This window comes from Ipomoea nil, unplaced genomic scaffold (assembly GCF_001879475.1).
Source record: "Ipomoea nil cultivar Tokyo-kokei standard unplaced genomic scaffold, Asagao_1.1 scaffold1286, whole genome shotgun sequence".
NCBI classification, from domain to species: domain Eukaryota; kingdom Viridiplantae; phylum Streptophyta; class Magnoliopsida; order Solanales; family Convolvulaceae; genus Ipomoea; species Ipomoea nil.
In genome coordinates this window covers 822,039-844,273 of record NW_017617714.1, presented here as the reverse complement: position 1 = coordinate 844,273, position 22,235 = coordinate 822,039, and the positions used below count along the sequence as shown (strand labels likewise).

Here is a 22,235-nt window from a genome sequence, read left to right as displayed (position 1 = left end):
TAAATAATAATTGTTCAAAAAGTTGTGTCAAAAATTCAAAATATAAATATTATATAAAAAATACATCTATTTGAGTGTTTTTTTTTTTTTTTTTGTAATGAATTTTTCAAGAGTTCCTTTTTTAAATTGAGTTACTTTCTCAATTATTCTTTTTTTTAAACACTTTTCAAACTATGAATATTTTCTACAAGACATAAAATCCTAAGGAAAAAATAAATTTTTTTTAGAAACACTATGAATAAATAATTAATCAAGAAATGAATTTTTGAATATATTATTCCGAAATAAGAATTAATAAGTTATGTAAATAAAACAATAAATAAGAATTGTGAAATAATACGTAATTTTAATTATTTGTCGAGAAAATTGAAGAACTTGAGAATTTATATGATAAAAAAAAAATTAAAGAATCAGTAGCACTCGAATAGAATCTATCATCTTTCCCAAATTTAAATTACTTAATCTAGTTCAAATACACAAGCACTCAAATAGTCAAATTATATACTCAAATTAAATATTTCAATATTTAAATTAATTCAAATAACTAGAAATTCTAGGTTAGAATTCACAAACAGCAGCCTCAAATTAAAAGTTCAATTGTTCAAATACCTAGGTTGTAAGCAATTCGCCAATTTGTTGTAGTGTTTCTCTTGTGAGTCAATCGTCTGTCTCTGTTTGTCGTACGCTAGAATAGGTTATTAGGTTTGTGTTTCAGTATTTGTCGGCTCTGTTCGTAGTCTTCCAACGCTAAGCCTAAACCGCCATATAGCACTAGTCTTATCATTATTACTAGTATTTTATGTTCTTTCTCCCAACCAATACAGGGGATTAGTTCCAATGTCAATTACCAAAATAGTACTTTTACTATAACGAAATTACCAAATTCAATTTATTATTATGAAAATGCAAAGTGTAGAAAAATTAAATTAGGAGTGTATAGCATTATTCTTATTATTATTACTTGTATTTTTTTATGCCTAATTCGCAAAAATCAATGCGCAATATTAGTACTCTATTAAAATTCTAGTTTATTTAAATTTTAAATATTTATATTATTGTATAATAATAATAATAATAATAATAATAATAATAATAACAACAACAACAACAACAACAACATCATCAACAACAATAATAATAATAATAATAGTAATAATAATAATAATAATAATGTAAACCATTTTTAGAAATTTGATATTTATATTTTAGGAAATAACTTATATAGTACTCCAATATATAATGTGTATATATTATATAGTATAACTCTTATAGCATAATATATATATATATATATATATATATATATATATATATATATATATATATATATATAAAAGTAACAGAAAAAAATAGACATAAATGAATGGTAAAATTTTCATTGATATTATTATTATTATTATTATTATTATTATTGTTATTATTATTATTATTATTATTATTATTATTAGGAGGAGGAGGAGGGAAAAATGCACTTTTCGTTTCTAATTTATAGAGTAATTGCAGTTCTAATTTATAGAGTAATTGTAAAATTCGTTCCTGAGTGTTTGTCATGCTCAGTATTCATCCATAAGTTATCATTGGCGTTGCACTTTTCGTCCCCGAGTTATACTAAAATTGTAAATTTCGTCCCTAATGTTTTATTAGTAAAGGGATGAAAAGTGCAACGTCAATGATAATTTAGAGATGAAAAGTGAGTATGACCAACACTTAGGAACGAATTCTACAATTACCCTATAACTTGGGGACGAAAAGTGCAATTTTCCATCATCATCATCATCATCATCATTATTATTATTGTTATTATTATTATTATTATTATTATTATTATTATTATTATTATTATTATTATTATTATTATTATTATTTGGTACGCGATGATGAATTGACAGGTACGTGTTGCCTTTTGTGTCGCCTAACAATATACTTGTGACAACAATTGATGGAATCGGAACGGTAATTGAGTTAGCATTTGTGGTCATATTTATAGTATTTGCGCCAAAGAAAGAAAAGAAAAAAATGGGAGCGCTCCTTATTTTAGTGGTCGGAATATTCGTTGCCATTGCGCTTCTTTCGGTGCTTGTTTTCCATGGGAGAATCAGACAGCTCTTTTGCGGTTTTGCTACCATAATCTGCACCGCCATTATGTTCTTCTCGCCTCTATCAGTCATTGTAAGCTCTTCTCATCTTCCCCTTTCTCAACCTTATAAATTACTAGTCATTTTATGTGTTGCACTTCATTATTATTATTAGAGTTAATTTCAAGAATGGTCCATTGACTATTATCATTTATTAATTTTTATCGTTCAATTTTTAATTGGACTATAAATGGTCTCTTGACCATTGATCTTTATCAATTTTCGTCCTCAACTTTTAATTTAACTACTCCGTATTTTTTTTTTTTGAAAACTTAATTTAACTATAAGTGGTCCCTTGATTATTGATTTTTTTCAAATTTGATCTTCTAATTAAATATCATTGTAATAAACATTATTTAAGGGTAGTAATGTAAGAATTTTAGTTCTTCACAATAATAAACTCAATGTATTAAATTTATGAACTCAATTTGTCCATCTCAACAGCAAGCTAATTTTTATATTATTATTCTTAAATTTAATGTTTATTAAATAGATATTTAACTGAAGGACCATTTATGTTCATATTGAAAGTTGGTAAAGATCAATAGTCAAAGGACCATTTATAGTCCAATTGAAAGTAAAAGGATACAAATTGGTAAATGTCAATATTCAAGGGACCATTTCTGAAATTAACTCTTATTATTATTATTATTATTATTATTATTATTATTATTATTATTATTATTATTATTATTATTATTATTATTATTATTATTATTATTATTATTATTATTATTATTATTATTATTATTATTGTTGTTGTTGTTATTATTATTATTATAGCTAGGAAACTAATAAGTGTGAGTGAAGGTTATACTCTTCATTTATATCCCTTTTTCCATTACGTTTTTTTTTTTTTTTTTTAAATATACATTATGCTATAAGAGTTGTATTATACATTATTTTAGACAAATATGCCCCTACCGTTATAACTTCCATTATCTTTTCCACTATTATTACCATAATACCATGCACATGCATACACAATTAGTAGTTTTTGATCTTCATGGAAATTTGATGAGTGCAGAGGGTTGTGATGAAGACAAAGAGTGTAGAGTTCATGCCATTCCTCTTGACGTTCTCCATGTTCCTATGTGGTACTGCTTGGCTCATTTTTGGTTTCCTTGAAAAGGACCCTTTTGTTTATGTAAGCTAGCACTTCCAAATCGATCTTATGCATGCTTAATCATTAATAAATATAGGAATAAGGGTCAAATAGGCCATCGAATTGCACCCAATAATGCAATTAGCCATCGAACTTTAAAAAGTTACAATTAGATCCCTGAGCGAACCAATCCTATTCAATTAGTCTAATTTGTAAGTTTTTCAAGTCGTTAGCAGGTCACCTTTTTCAAAATATTTTTTTAAAAATAATTATTATTTAAAATAATTATTTAATATTAATAATTATAAAATGAAAATTAAAAAAAAAAAAAAAAACAAACAAACAAACAAACCAGATCGACGGAGACGAAGAAACCTTCTTCGTCTCTGGCTGGAGACGAAGAAAAGTTATATTCGTCTCCATAGCCGGAGACGAAGAAGTTATCTTCGTCTCTGGCTGGAGACGAAGGATTCTTCTTGTTTTTTTTTTTTTTTTTTTTAAATTTATTTTTTATTTTAAATAATTATTTTAAATAATAATTTTTTAAAAATATTTTAAATTAGGGGTGACCTGCTAACAACCTGAAAAACCTACAAATTGGACTAATTGAATAGAATTGGTTAGTTCAGGGACTTAATTGTAGCTTTTTAAAGTTCGGTGGCCTAATTGCATTATTGAATGCAGTTCGATAGCCTATTTGACCCTTATTCCATAAATATATATCTATATATATGGAAAAATTGCAATTTAATGTCTTAGATATAAACTAATTATAAATGTCACTTTTCAATTTCAAGTGGTATAAATGTGATCATATATTGCCTCCGTATATTATAATTTATGCGCCTCAGGAAAGGTAACATTTATACCACTTAGAATTCAGGGCCGGTCCTATCATTTTATAGGCCCGAGGCGTAGCAACAAAAATGGGCCCTAGCTACATGAAATTAATATACATTTTTATAACTAAAATTTTTATTAAATAAGGACGGGTCACAAAATAGGCATTTAAAAAAAAATAAATTTGTGGCCCCGTTCTTATAAATAAATGAAGCCCTATCAAAAGTATAAGAGCAACCTTTAAAACCAATATTGTAAAATATAAGATTTTTATTTCAAATAAGTACGAACGGTGTAACACTCAGTTGAATGCAAAAATCACAATTTATACTGTAAAATATATGATTTTTATGTCAAATAAGTATGAACGGTGTAAATATTAGGCCCTCTAAAAATTGAGGCCTTGTGTTGTTGCTTATCTTGCATGCCCCAAAATCCGGCCATGAAAATACTAATGTCAAATAACTTGACTATTTTACATACATATGAAAACAATTCTATATGTTTTCCTAAATTCAAAATTATCAATACCTGCATCAGTGACTTCATAAATAAACAATTATAGCTTATAAAAACGAATAAACAATTTGATACCAAATAAGCTTATACGCAATCACATTATGATTATTATAAAAAAAATAAAGTAATTATTATTAAAAATTTATAAAACAAAACTTATAAACAAGAGCAGAGCATGAAGTCTTAATTATTGAGAAAAATAAATCAGAACACTTTAAGTGCGATAAAAGATATTCATAATAAAATATGAAACATAATTAATTTGATAAAATAGTTCGAATAGAAAACACATTATAAATCACATATCTTCTATATTGGTATTATATTTATAAATACTTTTTGTTTTAGTTAGATTAATTTCAAGTTTTTTCTAGATTAATTTAAATACGATAACACACAGTAGAACTTCTAAACTACATTAACTAGATAATTCATAAAAAAAGTAAATTATCTTTTCAAATATTTTTCATAACTAAATCACAAAATATATTAACATTATTCATTATAAAGTTCACAAATAACATGTATTCTAAATATAAATTGTAAATTACTCGAATAGAAATTGATTCCAAATTTGATATAGATCACAAATCAATCTATATTATAAATCTCATTATTATTATAGAAAGGTAAAAAAAAAATTACAAAGTTACAAATTTAATAAAAAATACAAATTAAAAATAGAAATAAATTCAATTTAATACTGCATAAATTTAATGTACGTATATGGGTTCTAATAGTAGTTCTACAAAGTAGAGAATGAAATTGTACGCATGAGGGCTCAACCCCACAACCTTTTAGAAATAAACAAGGCAACTTACCAGTTAGGCTGAATAACCCATTTAATAATTCTAATGTATATTAAATACCTATACAATAACACTATAGTATAAATAAAACATAGTGGGGTGGGATGGGGCCCCCTTCCAAGCGTGGGCCCTGGGCAAGGGCCCAGCCTGCCCTTGCCCAGGGCCGGGCCTGTTAGAATTGAGGGTGATATTTATAAATAGTTTATACTCGAGGACATAAATTACAATCTTTCTAATATTTTCCTTCATCTAATTAATTACATGTTACTCATATATGTATGATAATAAAGGTACCAAATGGCATTGGATGTGGTCTCAGAGTATTGCAATTGATACTATATGCAATCTATAGTGAGAAGACAATATTCATGACCATTAAGAGATCATTTTCCCATGGGATGTTCCAAATCAATGTCATGCCCCAACAAGAGAAGAAGCAACCAAGCATCCCGTCATCAAAATATGATGAACCAGTCTAGTGTGTTTGTCTGTGGAAATCAATGGTATCGTACTTCGTAGTTTCCTGGGCTCTTGTTAGAGACACATTTCTGTTCCTTGTTACACATGTACTTAATACATGTGTATAAAGTGTTTAATGAGATGTTTAACATGTAAGTTATGGCTTTAATTTATATTTATATATATATATATATATATATATATATATATATATATATATATAATATAATTAAGATCGTTATTGTTTAAGGTTTAACACTTGACCTGGTGATGCAAGGTAGTAAAAACCTAAGAATATTTACGGGAATTATGAGTGGTAGGAAAATATTTTGCAACAGTTACTATGGACATTTAGGAGCACCAAAAAAAATTTGTTTACTGTCACTAATACAAATTGAATCAAAAATTTGAACTATATTCATATGTTGTTATAAAAAAATAAAAAATAAAAAAAATCCTAAAATTGTGTAGTTGTTGTAAGATATTCGTTAATCATTAATATATATATTTTTTTTATCTTCGGTATAGTCTACGTTGCGCCAGAAAGACAGAACCGAGAATAGAGAGAGAAATTAAAATGGAAAACGGTAATACAGAGTACTCAAGGAAAATTACGGGGAAAATCTTTCATTCATTCAACCATTGTACAATATAATTGAAATATATATTCTCCAACAAACCAGGAGATCAGAATAACAAACCACTACTGAATAAAGGCCACATAATTAAAACTCAACAACACTCCCCCTTGGACATTATCTTTCCGTGATCACGTCTCGTTAAAACTTTGTTAGGAAAACACTGTGGAAAAAACTAGTCAAGGAAAAGAGTACATGATGTATCTATAATCATGTGTTATAAGGGTTGCCTCATAAAAACTCTTATGCTAAGAAATCCCTATGGGAAAAAAAACTTAGCTAAAGGAAAAAAGAGTACAACCATAAACCAATCATAAACCTTCAGGGTATAATCTTCAAGATTTTGGGGTTTTTATTTATTTAAGTATTTATTTGCACATTTCACCTTTTTACATTACTATATCATACTCATGTCTCGTTAAAACCTCACTAGAAAAACTCAGTGGGAAAAACTAGTTTAGGAAAAGAGTGCATGATGTATGTGTATTCTTGTTTTAGATAAGCTGCCAAATTAAAAACTTTAGATCGATTAAGGATAAACCCCGTGGGTAAAAACTTAACTAAGGAAAAAGAGTATAGCTGTTAGTCGTCAAGACCCAATCTTTAGGATTGATCCATGTAAAATGGTACTCCCTCTCAAGATAAAAATCTTCAAATCCCACACATAAAATATATTTTCAAAAATTTGTAGAAATGGATTGGACAAATCTTCTAGATTGTCACTAGAGTGAATATCTTGCACAATAATTTTATGACTCTAATCTTTTAGAGCTCATATGGGTTGAATTTTGACGCTATATATGCGTTTTCAAATATTCTTTACCATACTTATATATCAGTTGTGCAACACAAACGTTATTATATTGTCCTCATTTAGGACATTGGGAGTACTTCATTGTTTAACCAGTTTGAGATTTGGCATCACAGGGATCAAACAAAATAGCCAGTACCCAAGTAGCCTATCAAACTATACATTTGTCTCTCACAAAAATGTCAAAATCTTTTGTAACTCGGAGAATATATTAAATACTATTCCAATATTTCATTATAGAAAGTGCCCTAGATGTTGCTAGCAATTTCATCGCAAATATCATGCCGGTTGCGATTATTGAACTTCTGGTTCTAAAATGGTGCTCCAACAACAATGAAGTAAGGGATTTTCAAGGTATCCTCACCGAGTCTAAACGGTTCCTTATCTACTTCAAGAGATTATTAGGCAATCTTTAGTTTGATAAAACATAACACTTATCCATATAAACATGTGAAAAGCATTTTTAGATATATGCTAACTCGTGTATAAAATTCCTTCAAGGAAATACTCGATCTGCAGATTGAGATTATACTTGGGTTTCCCAAGTTTTTCACCTCAAACTCCGTCGTAAGGGATGGGCTAATATCATTAAGCTCTTTATGTATTTTGATCATCTTTATACAATTTATATTGACTAAGATAATAGATAAATTATAAATAACTCCATTAGCAACTCCTCAATGAACACATAATGACACATATTATCTATATATTCATTCTTCAAGAGGAAAAACACTAAGTCCATTATTTACATTTCAGGTCATATAAAGACTTTTAATTTGTAATTTAATAATATACATGTTGCTATTTTCATTTTTCTCATGTTGAGAATTTAAAATCCTTCAGGGTCTTTTTAAAATTAATATTAGCTGCATATCTAAGTTTATTATTCTGCCAATGATATTATGTAACGGAACTTAATGCCATTTACTGTGGGAGAGTATATTAGATTAAAATCAATTAAGGGTCTCTGCGTGAACCCATAAGCTACAAACTCGCTTCATATCACATCACCTCATTATTCTAATTTCTCTTTCGTGCACACACCCATTTGTAACCTTCAGGGTTAACGCTCAACGGTGTATTGTTATAAAGAGAATATATCCATTTTAGCAAGTTGAGCTATGCCTTAATGGTTCCTTTATACGTTAAATAGTCATGACACTTCCAGTGCCTAACTCTGGATCTAGATTATCATATAACGAGCAATTTGTAAAGGCAATTGTGTTGTCGACAACTATAATATTTTTATAAATTTCTCCAATATTTATATATATAGTTCATTGCAATATTTAAGTCAACTAGATTCTAGACATTTCCCTAAGATATTCAGATCTGGTCGTTCCGCATCCCAAGTATTATAATTATTTGGTATACCGATAAATTTACTGGGGGTTTTTCACCTTTTGGATTAACGTCTTCAAGACATAATCCTTTAACAGATTTTAAGAGTGACAAAGTTTCTTTACTAGATCTAGGATTATGATTCTTATCTCTTACACCGATAGATCTCCTACACTTATAGCATCAAGGAGTATCGGTAGATATATTTGGTCCAAGTTGGGGAAGGTACACGGTACCTAGTCACTCTTTTATATATTTGACAGATTATTTGCTAATGTCTCAAATAAATTATCTTCTGAACTCCCAGTTCAGTCTAACTAGTATGTGGAATTCTTAACTAATGAAGATCTTTTCATTCCGTGGAACTTCTCGGCATTTCATTAAATTATCTGGGCTCATATCTCTCCTAATGCCGTGAACCGATCTTCATAAAGTATGCAGTTAGTGTATCTATTGATCCCCTATCAAGGGCTCTGGGTATTTGGACAACAAACAGAGGTTTATAACCAACATGTATACCCAACTTCATTTTATAGCCCTTAAAGGTACGTTGTGGTAGTGATACAATAAAATAGATTGCATACTAAGGATAAAAACGCAGATTGGGAATATTCAATACTACCACGTACTAGGTGTATGAGGGATTAATTTAGATATGCAGTGAGTCATATTTGGATTCAATACGAAAGTATATCATGTTCCATATCCTCAAAATAGATAATTTGATAATTTCTCCTTCACACTTGCCTTATAAAATACTCATGTGGATAAGAAATTCAAATATCTGACTCATTATGTTTGCCCTAATGACCCAATTGCTCATGCCATAATTTAAAAGAATTTGGGTCTTTAAAATTTTAAAAGAATTGCAACATATGGAGCACTCATAAGTATGTGTTGGAAAAATAGCATTAAAATGGCATTTTAAGTGGCTATTTTGTGGTATAATTATCAGTGGGGTCCACTTCCGATTTGGGTTGGGTCAAAGTGGAATCGGGTTCTTCGTAGTGAGACAAAGAGATTGATATATTGTACGCTTAAAACGGATAATGGGTGAATGAGATATTGATTCTCAAAGTAGACCCATTTGAGTTGGAAAAATGAAGGAAAAAAGAATGCTTTTGTCCCACATTGGTTTGGGAAGTAGAGTTGCACCACTATTTATACAAGAGTCTTTCTAAAGCTTATTGAATTGTATAGCATAGAGGCTCTTTTTCTCGCGCAAGGAAAATGCCAAATTGAGACTAGAAAGGTTTGAACTCGTGTACGTCGATTTAGTGGCTGGCTGTTAAGGGCTGGTTTAATGGCCAGCCCAGCCATATCTCTTCCTCCCCCCTTTTCTAGAGTTTAACTCTTGACCCGAAGAAGAGCAACCCATACAACCTCAAGGTTGTATCAGAGTAGAGCAGCAGAAATTTAAAAAGTGAACAAGAGACACAACATGCTTGCTACTACTCCTTTATTGCTACTGTGGTCTAAGCTTTGCTCTAGTTTGCCGGATTCTTTGTTTGGGTGTTCAAACGTTGAACCGTAGTACGTTTTATCCTATGAAACCTAGGCTACAACGCTCCTAGCACTTTTGGGAGGTAACAAATAAGGTTTTAAGGAAAGAGTGTTTTGCTCAACTCGTAATAACCATATTTCTTCATCTCCTTTTTTGTTGGTTGGAATTATAATCTGGGAATTATAAATTCCATTTTGGTTGATATCTATATATATTTTCGTGTGTGTGTGTATATATATATATATATATATATATATATATATATATATATATATATATATATATATATATATATATATATATTCGTGTGAATATATATAATATTTTTTTTGGTAAATCCACTTGGTTCATTAATTTTCAACAATCTTAAAACCTTATAATTTTTGATGAACAAGTCGATGGATTCCAAAAGCGTTAGAACCGTGAATGTTGCCGGTGGTGCACATTCAAATGGTCGGAACAGAAACGATGTTGCACATTCCGAGATGCTGGTTGGCGGCAGCAACGTTGGAAATGACGCTTCCATGGGAGTTGCAAAATTAGACGTTTGTGCTCCGGAGAACCTTGGTTCACGAACCGATAGACTAGTGGCTGGTGGCACGCAATTGGTACCTATTGTGATGCCTAGTGGATCGGCTAAAAGCCACGAAGGATCCAGTGATTATGTGATCACTACACGGTCTTAGGATTATGGTAGTGTGAATAACGACTCCAATCGTGATCAAAGGAAAGGCAAACGCAAGTTTAGTCTTGAAGATTATTATGAGAAGGAGGTGAGCAGTCACTATGAAGCGAACCGTCATCCTGGTGAAAAGGTTGAGGAAAACTTCGCTTTCGTTAAAGAATGTGGATGGTTGGACGAGTGAGGTCACAACCAAGGTTTCTTTAACAGGTACACCTGATGTGCGATTAAGGGACCACCCTCCGTGGAGTGGACGGTTGAAAAATGGAACAAGGAACACGGGTTTGAAGGACTACTACGAGATAGGAATAAGGAAATTTGTTTCCAATGTAATTTTCCTATTTATTTATTTGTTGAATAAATATTGTAGTATCCTTGTAATATTTTTATTATTGAATTAAAATATAATTGTACCATTGAGTTATTGAATCATAGTACATACGAATTATTTGATGAAATAATGTTAAATGTATGAAATGATTCAATATGGATGCCTTGTGCATCAAGTAGCATTTTTTGGAAAATGCTAAAATGGCTTAACGGCCGAAACAGAATGTAACAAACGTGTTTCATGTTGAAATCCCGTAAAGGACTTCGGTTCTGGTTCACGTAGAACGATAAGGATTTCAAGAACAATCAATTTGTCAAAAATAGAATAGCTATATAATCGTGAGCGTCACAGCTCAAACGTTGAATATTTTAAATAATATTCTCGATACGGTTATATAAGCTTGGTTCAACTAGTTTGGAAAATTTGGTTGATTTGTTCTTGTTAATTGTGTTATAATTAACTTGATCAAAATATCAAATTGTACTAGTATGAAATTAAATTTGAGACAAATAATGATTTGTTGAATAGTGGTTTTGTAGCACTAACAGAGAGTGAAGTTAAATTAGCACTGTGTATTGCTAATTAACTTAGCATGGCACTAGTTAAGTGCTATTTAAAAGCACTAATACAAGTGCTTAATAGCACGAATGATAGTGCTTAATGGCATTTACAAAAGGAGGTTTGGCTAGTTGTGTAATTAGCTAATAATCCTAGTGCTAATTAAAGAGCACTGAAATTATAAATTGAGTAACCAAAAGTTGTTGTGGGTTTATAATTTAAAGCAATAGAATATTGCTTTGAAATCAGTGCTTTAGCTTAGTAGCAACGATTTGTGCTTTTTGTATAGCATGACTCGTGCTTCATTCCTAAGCATTGATTCGTGCTTCAATTTTGGAAGCACTGATTCGTGTTTTGAGCTTTTTGATCAAAATCTAATGATTTTGTAAGTGCTAATTTGTTCGCACCTACGAGATGTGTTAATGTGTAGCACATGTTTATTATTTATAAGAATAAAAGAGAAAACCAAATTAATCGTGGATTAATGCGGTTACGAACGATCGATGTGGTGAACATGAAACACCTATTGGTGGTTTCTACGCAAGCATTGGTATCATACTCGAGCGTACGGCACGGTATTCACCTCAATCGAACGATGTTGCCGAACATAAATATCAAGACGTTGATAAGTTCGGGTCTACCTCAAAGTGTGTGGGGTGAGACAATACTTTGGACAAGTACCTTTTAAATAAGGTTACCCGCATGAAATTCTTACGAATTCTGGGTACGTAGGAAGCTTTTCTACTAATACCTAAAATGTGGGGGTGTCTTGCGAAAAGCGTTTATTGGTTCTTAGTATACGAGTCCCATAGTCTGGAGGTACACAAGAACACGATAAATTGAATCAAGAAATTCATCGTTCTTTGAAGATATATTTCCGTGAAGGTTTAATAAATGAACCTAGCACGTTGAAATGAACATTCGGCGTAGCTGTGGTTGGAGGGCATAAAAGAGAACCCGAACTCAAAGCTAGACGTAGCAAGCGAGCTAGGATTGGAAAATCCTCTGGTCCAGATTTTCTGACGTACACGTTAGAGTGTGATGCGCATATTCTAACTTGTTTACTAGAAATGAATCGGATTTTCTGACAATGTTGTTAGAAAATGAGCCTTGAAAACGCATGTAGAAGTTGTGATTTCTACGAGAGGACCAATGTGGAATGATGCTACAAAAGATGAAGTAGATTCTATCATAGAGCATACTTGGAACCGGTTGTTCTTTCTCCCAGTTGTAAAACCTTTGGATCTTAATGGATCACATGTCGGAAGATAAAATCGGTTGGTTATATTGAAATACATGGTTGGGCTTGTAATTATAGATTACATGCAACGCGAGTGCCGCGGTTACTTCAATATATATTCTCTTGTGATGAGAATGAAATCCATTAGTATGATACTTGCCATAGCCGTTTAAGCAAGACTTGGAAGTTTATCGAAATGGATGTATCGCTTTCTTAATAGACATGGAACGACCTGAGGGTTTTGTGGTTCCGCGCTATGGAAAGAAAGTGCGTAATTGGTGAGATCATTATATGGTTCAAAACAGTTGCCTTAGTATTTGGCATGTGAGGTTTGATCATGCATTGATGACCAACGATTTTAGTATGAACAAATGTGACAACCCAGTCTACGTAATGCGTACGATAGACGATGATATCACTGTTTGTTTATACACGATAAACTCATTGTGGGTAGTAACGACGATCAGATGATCAAATCTACCAAGAACATGTTAAATTTTAGATTTTACATGAAAGACATGGGTTTGGCAGATTCAATCTTCGAGATTAGAATCGTGAGAAGACCGTATGCTCTCGTGTTTAGCCAATCTCATTGAGTTGATTGAATCCTTGCAAAGGATGATAATCAAGTGGCTTGGACACCGTTAATCACGTATTGTATTTCTCGCGGAGATTACATTCAGATTATTGGTGGTTTATTTGTATCTAATGGGTTGTACTAGGCCAGATATTGCCTTTGCGGTTAATGAACTCAGTAGACATACGAGTAACCCTAGTGATACGCACTAGAAGGAAATAGTGAGAGTTATGAGATACTTAAGGTATGCTCGTGGCTTTGGACTGCACTACACGGGATATCTAGTTGTACTTGGAAAGTATAGCACGTTAACGAGATATCAAAGGACGCTAAGTCCATTAACGGCTACGTGTTTACGTAGGCCAGTGCAGTTGGTTGTATGGGAATTCTCAAAACGACTTGTGATAGCTAAGATCCATGACGGAATCTAAGCTGAGAGCCTTAGACATGTGTCGCGGAAAGGCTGAAAGACTACGCCATTTTTCGAGGATATTCCTAATTGGGAAAAATCATACCTCTAATTTGTGTGCATTGCGATAGTCAATGCAAAATTGATTAAGTACAAAGTTATATGTCGTAGACATAATACCATTTAATAAAATTTCCACAACGAGTGTTATCTCTATTGACTACGTGATGTCAAAAGATAGTGTAGCGGCCGCTAACTCGCTATGTAACACCCCCTAAAAACCATGCTATTTAAAGCCTTAAACATGCAGATATCTTAAACAAAATATTAGACACATCGGAAGACTGAAAGAGGAATATATAAACTGGAAGTCAAAGGGGTGCTATGCCACGCTCATCCAAGGATGAATGCGCTAATATCTGCATAATTCAACATCTAAAACCATACATGTTCAAGTACTAAGTCTAAACTGGGCTCACAGGCCACAAAACACAAGAAGGGGCTACACTAGCTGGCACTAAACCGCGCTCTCGTCTAAACATCACCTGAAAGAAACACATAAAAGATGGGACGACGGCCGGTCAGCGAATGATGCTGGTAACCCACCAATACATGTGAAATATCATACATAGATAAGATATACATTTGTAAAATCATTTGCGAAACGGAATACTTATATATAAGTTCAAAACCAAGAGTAAAGGTCAGCACGAGACTCAAAGCACTCACAATAAGATAAGGGAACACATCCCAAGACACGCCAAGAAGCAATAATAACTCATAAGAATGACTCAAGGCATAATCTACCATCACACCATAGATTAACACCCGACATGCATAACACAAGAAATAAGGACACAACCAACGACAACACATGCCAAGGCAACATATGCCTTCGTGACTACACACGTCACAAGAAGAGAACTCACAACAATGGCTACACAAGCCCTCGTGACATCACCTATCATGAGTTGATATGCCTTCCTTATGCCCGGTTCCAACCTTATGGCTACCCGCAACTTTATGTCTAGTTCCAACCGTTACCTCCAGGACCCCTGTACTTCTTAGTCCAACCTTTTACCTCTTGGGACCGTCGTCCCCCACCAACAAACCACCAACAAGACCACCAATTCATAGTACACAGGGGTACCGATCACATACATGGCAACACATGCCACCCAAGAAATACGTGAACCTTACACAAAGGTCACAACTCCATAATCACGTCATGACCACCACGAGGACCACTGCAATACCTTGGTGACTAGTGTCCCATACCACTAATCGTGCAATCCAGGTAAAACACCACACACATCACACCACAACAGGAATCAATCAACGGATCACAACGAAGATATGTAACCATACTCAATCAAGGAATGGTTCACAGTCCAACAACAACGATGAATAACACAAGTTATCATCAACAATAGGAAGGTACAAACAACACACATGCTAGCATTTAAACACCGAACTAGCATGCTTATCAAACAGATAAACCAAACGTAGTTCCGAAGAACACATAAGACTCATACGGTTCAACGAAACACAATGTTGAACACTTAGCACCATTCAAGACACCAAAACCTACATGGGAATCCTACCATATAGTTCTAGACATACGAAACATAAAGAAGACACTCAAATAGTTCCACAAAAGAACAACGGGAAGTCAAAAGACCAAATATCGAGTCAAAAGAATCACGGAGAACAAATCCCCGCCAAACCACATCATGTTCCCCGCGGGTGGACCCACGGGTAGACCCCCCACCCGTGGTTCCGCCCGCGGGTACACCACCCACGTCCAACTTGTTCCCCGCGGGTGGGCGGCGGGTAGGCCACTGCCCGCCGTTCCGCCCGCGGGTACATACCTGTATACCAAATAATCCCTTCGGGGATTTTCAACACCAAGCTCAAATTCAAGTCCAAAACTGCTAAATCTCACCAAATACAACAAAATGACTTGAATCAAAGGAATAGCCAAACAATGACATACATGAAGCCTAATAACAAGCTCTAGATGTGTATTTTCACAAGACAATGCATAAACACTCACATTTCATAGCAAAACACATGTAGAATCCAAGAAATCATCATATAGGTAAGCAAAATAGATTTTGTAGAGCATGGGTTACCTCTTGTAGACAAAAACCTTCACTTAACACCTCACCAAGCTCCTAATAAAGCTCACCTTCCAAACCCACTTCAAGAACACACCAAAAAGATCATAAAGATTCTATCTTTAAGAAAAGACACTTAAGAAAACACTAAAAACACAAGATGAACATAGATCTTACCCTCCTTGATGCCCAAATGTATGAAAGGTAGAATCTTGGGGACAACTCTTGAGGATTTGACAAAGATTCAACTTGGCTTGGAAGAAAAGCTATCTACCTTTTTAGAGAGAAGGTAGAGCTAAAGTTTGGAAAGTGTAAGGAGAGAAATGAGGATTGTCTACTAGGTTAGCTTGCATTACTAACACAAGGTGAAAAGTCTTGAATACCCTTACTAACATAAAGAGGTGTAAGGGAACAAGGGAACTCCTTACAAAACTTAAGGTACAACCTTGACTTTGGGGTTGACTAGTCAATTACTAGTCCCCGACTATTGAATTTTCAGGAATTAAAGGAATTAAATTACCAATTGGTTTAGGATTAATTACTTATTTAATCCCTTAATCGATTTTGGATTACGGGGTGTCACATCCTCTCCCCCTTCAAAGAAGCTTCGTCCCCGAAGCTTGGGTACGACGAATTAAGACAAACGGTGAGATGAAACAACTATGTGACAAGAATGCCAAGAACAATCTCTTTTGGTCAAAACCCAAAAGGATTCACAAGGATTCAAAGCAAGAAAGAAGGTATACTAAAACAAGAATTGAAGGAAATTTTAGCCAACGGATATATTGAGCATATCAAACTCTATACCAAACACAACCACCGACTTCTAGCCAACAGCTACGAGCTAACAACTACTTCAAAGCACCAACCACAAAACTAGCTACTCAACAAAACAAACAAGCAAGAGTAAGCACTCAAAGCAAACAACAAGCAACTACCAACAGTAACAACAACTAAGAAGATAACAACAATTAAAGAAGGGCAAACAAGATCACCACAGCACCGAGCTAGAACGACTCGCTCTCCGACTCATCGGTGCTCTCCTCGGATTCTTCATCATCCCCACCTCTACGGCTCGAACTGGCCTCAATCTGATCTAGCCTTTGGTGCACGGCAACAAACTGCGTCTTCATGTACGCGAAGCCTTCTTCGATCATGCGGTTCTGTTAACGAAGCAAGGTGACTACACGTTCCTCATGCGTCATGAAATCATGCTCCCTTTTGGTGCGAGCTTCCCTTCTTCTTTGATTTTCTTCACTTTCAGAATCACTTTCTTCGGTCTCGGCAGCTTCCAGTGTTTCCACTTCCTCCTCACGGCCTGCTTCACCCTCATCTTCTTCATCACCTCCCAAACTCTGGACTGCGAGGTTCAACTTCCCGGCATGAATCCCAAGCTCGGCTGCCAACTCGGCTCTTTCTTCGGGGGATTTCCTTGCAACCTCTTCGAGAGTGATGTAATCACCATCATCCAACTGAAACAAATTGTAACTTCGAAGATTGGTGGCATCTAACACCTACTTTCCCACGGCCTTCGGTAGACAACCATCAACACTTACACCTTTCCTAACCAGAATCCAGCTCAACACCATCCCGTACGGTAGGCTCTTTCGGTTATGATCACGGCAGAAAATCATATGTTGCAACATCAAAGCTGGCAGATTGAACTTGACCATATTCTTGAGGCAAAAGGCAAAGGTGCACTCCAACTTTCCCAACAACTTACTTTTGTTGTTATTAGGCAACAAACAGTCCGGTACCAACATAACCAAGATCCTTTGCTCCGCGGACAACCACTTTTTCTCCGGTCTTGAAGCTTGAGTGAAACCACTCGTGCGGCCCAACAAATAACCCAAATAGTCCCGGTACCCCCATGGTATCCGTACTAATCCATGAGTTACCGCTATACTGAGCAACTCCCGAAGCAGATAAACTCAAAAGTTGAGCTAGCCTCTTTTTAGACAGAACAACTTTCACACCTCTCACTTTAGAAGTGATCTCAAGCTTATCACCATCCTTTGTCACAACCATGTGACGATAAAATTCCTTAATCAAACTAGGGTAAGTCTCGGCCCTTATGGCGAGGAACCCATCCAACAAACCTTGGAATCTAAGCATATCCAACAAAGAATTAGGAAAAGATTCCGGGTCAAAGGCTTTACCTTCAAGAACAAGGTAATGGGCATCCACCCATTCCGCTTTTCTAGCCAAACTTGATCTTCTAGGCATGGAAGGAGATGACCCAAAGCTCAGCAAAAGAAGCCCACAACTTTCCTCCTCTTTTCCACTTCACTCTCGCTGCCTCTCACCCTCTCGCTGTTCTCTCGGGGTCGCGACAACGCAGCAGATCAGCGGCGAAGCTCCGGCGGCGGCTAAACTGGTGGACGGCGGTGGTGCGTCGACGGGCAGGTGGTGGTGGCGGGTTGCAGGTGAGGCAACAGGTGGGGGGTGTATTTCGGCTGCTCACGGGTGGGAAGGGAAGAGAAAGAAAGATTTGGGAATTTAGGGATTTTGGGGAAGAATGGGGGAAAAGATGATTTAATTTGGGGATTTGGATAAAGTGAGAATTTTATGTTTTAGATGGAATTAAAATTGAGTCGATTTCAAGAAAGATAATTAGCTTAAGTGGTTTAAGAGTTGGGTTAGAAAAAGAGTACACTCGGGTTTGAAACTTAAGGCTTACAAATAAATATTTGGCTTGACTTTTAGGCTACTCAAGGAAAGATTTTGGGTATGGGTTTTCTATTCCCAAATTCAAAGAATACTTGGAGAGATTTTGGTGGTTCTCAAAAAGAAAGGTCGCAAGAATATCCAAGTATAACCCAAGCATGATTCATTTCAAGAATGAATAACTAACTCCATCGCGAGGCTTACTCATAAAACTAAGAGAATCATTCATCAAGAAAGTCTTACACTTAATTCCCAAAGGAATCATTATCAAGGAAACAACATGTCAAGGATAGGGAAGTAACTCAAGTAGACAACAAAGAAACACAAGGCAAACAAGGAACGAGATGCGTTCTAAAGACAAGGGTAGGCTAGAAAAGAATTACCTGCTAGCTCCTCCTCCACTAAGCCCTCGGTCTCCGCCTGCGAATGCCCCATTACGAAGCCTTGATGACCTGGCCCCAGCTGCTCCGCGGCTCGAGCTACCTCCCGCTGCTCCTCTGGCTCCAGGGGTGGCGGCAGTGCCCTTTGACTGTGGCCCCTATCTCCGCAACGAAAGAACCTATAACGCCCAGCCATGACAATCTTGGCCCGCGTGCACCTTCGCACATCTACGGCACGGAAACAACTTAGCTTGATTTCCTTGCTCCATCCGGTTGGGTCCTTGGGTTGGAGATGACACATTCTTAGCTTGAAAACTCGGTCGTGGCTTCTTGAAGGTGGAAGAACCTCCGCTCTCGGTCCTCTTTCTCGCTAGCTCAAAAGATCCTCGCTGAAGCTGCTGAACACAGTACAGATCCGCGGCACTCACATAAGCATCCTTAAGAGAACTTGGCCTGCTCACAGTCAAAGCTTTTCATGCCTCATAATTCAAGCCGGCAACGAATTTCTCGACCTTAGCGAGCTTCGTAGGCACGAGTATCCGAGCAAAGCGCGCCAACTCCAAAAACTTCTTGTGGTACTCGACCACAGACAGAGATCCTTGTTGCAGGTGGAGGAATTCCTCATACATGGCGGCTCGCACGTGTGCCGGGTAAAACGTCTCGTGCATCCTATCCTTAAGCGCGGACCAATTGAACTCAGGCTCCTCAAGGAAGGTCGGACCCTCATGAATCCACCACAGATCAGCCTCATGAAAGAAGTAGAACGTTGCCAGTTCTACCCTTCTCTCCTCGGGACAGCCCACAACCGCGAAGATCTTGTCGAACACTCTCATCCATTCCTCCAAAACAACCGGGTCTTCTTTACCCACAAAGGTCAGCGGCCTGAGACCCCACACCAAACAACCCATGTCCCTGTGCCCAGCAGGTTGAGGAGGTGGCACGGGATGGTTGTTGTTCAGCAAAACCTCACTAAGAGTCTGCATCGTCTGTGTCAACTGCTGGAGGTTCTGAGCAAGCTGCTCGTTCGTTGGGGTCTACGGGGTACGCGCTTGTGGACGAGGAGGCATCGCAAACTTCTACAACAACAACACGATTACCAAAAGACAGCAAACAAACAAATAACTGAAAGCAACACTCAGCTCACCGCGCAACCTAGAGTCCAAAGCCTAACACTTAGATCCTTAAGGTCACTTTAAGGTCTCAAACCACACTTAGCCACTTAGAAGTCTAGACTTTACCCTCCTAAGCAAAAAACCTAGGTTCTGATGCCAACTGTAACACCCCCCAAAAACCATGCTAATTAAAGCCTTAAACATGCAGATATCTTAAACAAAACATTAGACACAGCGGAAGACTGAAAGAGGAATATATAAACTGGAAGTCAAAGGGGTGCTATGCCACGCTCATCCAGGGATGAACGCACAGGCTAATATCTGCATAATTCAACATCTAAAACCATACATGTTCAAGTACTAAGTCTAAACAGGGCTCACAGGCCACAAAACACAAGAAGGAGCTACACTAGCCGGCGCTAAACCGCGCTCTCGTCTAAACATCACCTGAAAGAAAAACATAAAAGATGGGACGACGCCCGGTCAGCGAATGATGTTGGTAACCCACCAATACATGTGAAATATCATACATAGATAAGATATACATTTGTAAAATCAATTGCGAAACGGAATACTTATATATAAGTTCAAAACCAAGAGTGAAGGTCAACACGAAACTCAAAGCACTCATAATAAGATAAGGGAACACATCCCAAGACACGCCAAGAAGCAATAATAACTCATAAGAACGACTCAAGGCATAATCTACCATCACACCGTAGATTAACACCCGACATGCATAACACAAGAAAATAAGGACACAACCAACGGCAACACATGCCTTCGTGACTACACACGTCACAAGAAGACAACTCACAACAACGGCTACACAAACCCTCGTGACATCACCCATCACGAGTTGATATGTCTTCCTTATGTCCGGTTCCAACCTTATGGCTACCCCAACCTTATGTCTAGTTCCAACCGTTACCTCCAGGACCCCTCTATTTCTTAGTCCAACCTTTTACCTCTTGGGACCGTCGTCCCCCACCAACAAGACCACCAATTCATAGTACACAAGGGTACCGATCACACACATGGCAACACATGCCACCCAAGAAATACGTGAACCTTACACAAAGGTCACAACTCCATAATCACGTCATGGCCACCACGAGGACCACTGCAATACCTTGGTGACTAGTGGCCCATACCACTAATCGTGCAATCCAGGTAAAGCCACACACACATCACACCACAACAGGAATCAATCAACGGATCACAACGAAGATATGAAACCATACTCAATCAAGGAATGGATCACAGTCCAACAACAACGATGAATAACACAAGTTATCATCAACAATAGGAAGGTACAAACAGCACACATGCTAGCATTTAAACACCGAACTAGCATGCTTATCAAACGGATAAACCAAACGTAGTTCCGAAGAACACAAAAGACTCATCACGGTTCAACGAAACACAATGTTGAACACTTAGCACCATTCAAGACACCTAAACCTACATGGAATCCTACCATATAGTTCTAGACATACGAAACATCAAGAACACACTCAAATAGTTCCACAAAAAAACAACGGGAAGTCAAAAGACCAAATACCAAGTCAAAAGAATCACGGGAAACAAATCCCCGCCAAACCACATCATGTTCCCCGCGGGTGGACCCACGGGTAGACCCCCCACCCGTGGTTCCGCCCGCGGGTACACTACCCACGTCCAGCTTCTTCCCCACGGGTGGGTGGCGAGTAGGCCACTGCCCGCCGTTCCGCCCGCGGGTACATACCTGTACACCAAATAATCCCTTCGGGGATTTTCAACACAAAGCTCAAATTCAAGTCCAAACATGCCAAATCTCACCAAATACAACAAAATGACTTGAATTAAAGGAATAGCCAAGCAATGGCATACATGAACCCTAATAACATGCTCTAGATATGCATTTTCACAAGACAATGCATAAACACTCACATTTCATAGCAAAACACATGTAGAATCCAAGAAATCATCATATAGGTAAGCAAAATAGATTTT

At 36.1% G+C, this 22,235-nt stretch overlaps 1 long non-coding RNA gene across 1 annotated transcript in view; it reads right to left on the bottom strand.

The window, feature by feature from the left end:
* LOC109184840 overlaps positions 1-22,235 on the bottom strand; it is a 71,861-nt gene that overhangs the window by 203 nt on the left and 49,423 nt on the right. The gene's annotated exons all lie outside the window — the stretch shown is intronic.